The sequence below is a fragment of the Coenobita brevimanus genome, chromosome 97 (genome assembly GCF_032717465.1).
Source record: "Coenobita brevimanus isolate Jiangsu-jjx chromosome 97, ASM3271746v2, whole genome shotgun sequence".
NCBI lineage: Eukaryota > Metazoa > Arthropoda > Malacostraca > Decapoda > Coenobitidae > Coenobita > Coenobita brevimanus.
Window position 1 is genome coordinate 440,989 of NC_137050.1, and position 4,538 is coordinate 445,526.

The following is a 4,538-nucleotide window of genomic DNA, read 5'->3' on the forward strand; positions in this document are numbered from 1 at the left end:
TCAAACTGCCCTCCCTCCAGCTTACACCATCCTCAGTCATATACATCTCCACGTCATCCCTAGGTCTCCTCTTACCCTTTCCCTTCTCCCACTCATATGCATTCTTCTAGTCAGTCTTAAAGGTGCATAAGAAATGGCAACGTGATGAGGTCATGCGAGGTTAATTTAATGTGAAGGGAACACGATCTCTTCAGGGGAGTAGTGACACGGTGTAGAATTTTATGCCAACAAACCCTGACGATTTTCCATAGCTGAGATTGCGTTCTGAGTCTGAGAGTGTTTATTCGAATGCCATTGACCCTCTCATGTCCGGAAGTTTTTTTTTTTTTTTTTTTTTTTTTGGAGGGGGGGGGGGCAACTAATGTCGGAGTGTCTCATGGAGGGTAGAGTGCGTCATGGGAGCCTACGAATGGTAGTGGTGATGGGAGTGGAGGTGGGGGGTGATAATGAAAGAAGGTAGGGAAGAAATGGAGGAGAACAAGGGAGAGAGAAAATGTTTTTTGAAAGGAAAGTGGGTGAGATGGAGTTGAAATACAAAAGAAGGAAGCAAGGTGAAAATGGAGATAGAGAGGCCTTCGGAAATGAGAAAAGATAAAAACAGACAAGATCAAAGGAAACATTCTTAATTAAATGAGGTGGGTAGAGTATAAAAGAGAGCAAGATGAGACAGAATGATAATTAAGAGGGGAAAAAGAGGGTGCACGGGAAAGAGAAATTTATGTACTTCTTTATTTATTTATTTATTTTTCTGCAAGAGTATTAAAATGTAATTGTTTCCTTCCGTTAGAACAGTAATTGCACGCCTGCCGCCCAAGGAAATGCTACGCCATTTCGTTGCCTTGTAAGCCTCGTTAAAGGAGTTAGCCTGTTAATTGCGTAGTTTCGCCGAATTAACTAACTTACGATGAATTGCCTTTCGTAACTCAGGCCTGTGTTTTAACTGGTTTGGGGGATTCGTAACACCTATTACTTTGCGGTTTATTCTGTGCATTACATCTCAGTATATCTCAGTATAGAGTTGTCTGTCATTGTTGCACACTGTGTAGATACTGAAGCAATATAAATGTGTGTGTTGTGTGTGTGTGTGTGTGTGTGTGTGTGTGTGTGTGTGTGTGTGTGTGTGAGAGAGAGAGAGAGAGAGAGAGAGAGAGGGGGGGGGGAGAAAGGGAGGAATTAGGAAACAAGGGACAGAGAAGAAAAGAGAAAGAGAAGGAGGGAGAGAGGGAGGGAGGGAAAAGAAGAGCGGAAGCGATGAGGGAGAGAGAGAGAGAGAGAGAGAGAGAGAGAGAGACGAGGAGGGGAAAGGAGATTGGAGGAGACGAGTGAAAGAGGAGGAGGAGGAGGAAGAAAGGAAGATACAAGGAGGGGGAGAAGGCAGGAGAGAGGGGAAAGAAAGAGAGAAGAGAAGAGGAGGAAGGGGATCGAGCATGCAAGAAAGTTGGAAACAGAAAAAGAAGGAGGAAAAACAGAAGGAAAGAAAGATGGAAGAAGAAACGCAGGATAGGAGGAATGAAAGTATTAGATGAGAAAAAAAATAAGAAAAGGAGAAGGTGGAGGAGTGATAAGAGACAAGAGGCGTGGCGAGGGGGGGGGGAGAGGAGAAGAAACGTGCAAGGGATGGTAGAAGAAGCAAAGGAAGGAGTTAGAAGGAGTGATAAAGCATAATTAAGTGTAAAGAGAGAAACAGGTGAAGGTGAATGCTGTACAAAGGGAAGATGATAATGAGGGTCGTGTTTCACCTGGTTTCTCACATAATTTCCAGGTCTTGCCTCATTAGTCTCTTAACTCATTAGCCCCCATGGTTCCTGTGTGAGGGATTGTACTGGAAGGGTAATAGGCGTACCGTCCTCCGCCTATCGGCTCATAGTCGCGAAGCTCATAGGCCCCTACCCCGGAGATCCTCCCTTTATTAACTTTTGAAATTGCCCAGCTCCGTCCTGCACTGAGGACGCCGGGCATAAATGATTTAAAGGTCTTTGACATATTGCCTTCTCTGTCTTACGTTGGATAGGGAGGAGATGCTGTATACGGAGGTCTTTGACGCTCTTTATGCAGCCATTACATTGATTAGGTAAACAGATAGTAAGCAGGTAGGTAGGTAGGTAGATATATACAGTTGGTTTATATAATGTGCATGTACTTTAGTGACTGTAATTAAAGGAATATCTTTATTAGAGCTTGTGTAACTGCTCTTAATAATACCAAAGCTATGCATTACTGAAAATTATCCGAAATGGTGATACAAAAGAGGTCAACAGGAGGAGGAAAACATACAGACTTGGAGGAGAGAAAATTGTGAGAGAGGGCGAGACCAGGAGAGATTTAAGGGGCATGAGGGAGGCTGAGATGTCCAGTGCTTTGGCAGAGGGTTAGTTTAGTACGGAGTGGGGGTTAGGGAGGTGGTAGAGGGAGGGGTCGACCAGTAAAAGGTGAGAAGAAGAATGTAAAATATAAGAGGGGGTGAGGAGAGGGAAGGAGAAAGCAGTGGAGATATTAATGTTAGAAGAGGGGTTGGGGAGGAGAGGGAAGGAGAAAGCAGTGGAGATCGGTAGGGATGGAGTAGTGCAATAAGAGGGGTTGGGGGAAGAGGGGGTAGTGAAAGAGACTGATAGTTGGGGGGGTGCTGTGGAGGTAATGAGGTAGATGGCAGGGATAGATGGAGGGGGTTGGTATTGGGTGGGGGTGAGGAAGAGACAGTAAATAAAGGATGGGTGCGGAGAGAGAGAAGGCAGTGGAGGAGGGGGAGAGAATAAGAAAGGGAAAAAATAGAAGTCCAAGGGGGTAGAGGGAGAGGGGAGGGAGGCTATACAGTTGGGTGAGGGGATGAAGTAGGAAATAGAGAAGGGTAGGGTTGTAGAGAGAGAAGGAAGGCAATTTAGGGAGGAAGGAGGGGGAGGGAGTGTTATGGATAGGGGGTTGGTGGTAGGTAATGAGTCGGGGTAGAGGGAGAGGGAAGAGACAGGGAACAGAGGAAGGGAGAGAAGAGGCAGAGGTGAGAGAAGCCCATGGGAGGAGGAAAGGAAGGAGAAGGAGGAATGGAGGAAAGTAAGAGAGGGAGAAAAGACAAGTGGGTTTTGGAAAAGAATTTATTTCTGTGGCCGCGGACTTCGATCTTGGTGTAGTAATTTATTAGAAAGGGGTAGAGAGAGAGAGAGAGAGAGAGAGAGAGAGAGATTGGAAGAGGGAGTAGGAAATAGTAAGAATATGAGTGAGAGAGACAATAAAAAGGAAACTAAAGGAAAGGAAACAGGAGTATATATAGGAAGAGAGCATGGATCTGAAAGAAAAATATAGGAAAATATGATTTGGGGTGGACAAGCGAGGTTGTGAGGAATAAACGACCGTGCAAAAATGGAGAGGAAATGAAAAAGGATAAAGGGGAAAGAAAGAAGTGTGTGCAAAGAAGAGGAAGAAAAGGGATGCAAAGAAGAAAGAACGGGAGGAGAAGGTTTGCAAAGAAGAGAAGGAATAAGAAGAGGAAGATAAAGAAGAGGTAGAAGCAGAATTGTAAGATAAGGTTGTAAGACAAAGAAAAGGGAGAAAAGGGGTGCAAAGAAGAAAGAGGAGGTATACAAAGAAGAAGTAGGCGGAGAAAGGTGAGGAGAGACAAACATATTGTAAGAGAAAACTGTAAGGCAAAATCGCCCTTAGTCACGCGTTCGCCAGACTAGTGTAATTTTAGATGAGTTATCGCTCCCTATTTGTCTCCGTTTTCTGTTGGCATATACACATGGCGCCATAATGCAAAAGCTGATTATTACATGGTGTCGTGGGAGGTTGTTAGTGAAGTTTGTATTACATTCGTTATTTATGATTTTCCTTGGCGTTGACTTGCCACACATACTATACATACATGTACATTCACACACACGCAAGCATACATGCGTACTACTGTATAGCGCGTTTACCCTAACTTGACAAGGATCCGTAGCCCCATTTTAGCTCAGTTGATTGCCAGGTGTTGTCAGATTAGAGAGTTGTTTTGACTGGTAACCAAGGAGACTCACTTCTAGTGCACAAAGATCCTTAACCTCTTTTTAGCGATGTTGATGGCCAAGTTTTGTCAGACTGGGTGTGTTGATTTGACTGATAACCAAGGAGACTCATTCCTACTTCTTAGCCAGCTGCTCATCGAATTTCATGTAACCTTGCCATAGTATTCAAGTTATAAAAGTGGTCCAATTCATCTCGGGATAAACTTCTTTAGTTGGGGTTTAAGAAGAAATTAGGTCATGGTTTCAGTGTCTTCTTTCATTAACTCCCTCAGACCGGTGAGCCTTCTTGCTTGGCCATCCTTATCTGAGAGAGAGAGAGAGAGAGTAGAATTATATATCATAGTTGTAGACTTCATTGTAACAAGCAGCCCTGTAGGTCTGTAACTGTTCGTTGTTCTTTGTACTCCTCTGTACCCCTCTGTACTTTTTATTTTATTCATGCCATCTTCAGACGCCTTTATTCAGACTGAGAGAGGCTGATAGAACTGGAGAGGTTGAATATTATAGCCTGCATTAACCTCCTCACAATGAGACGGCTTTCCT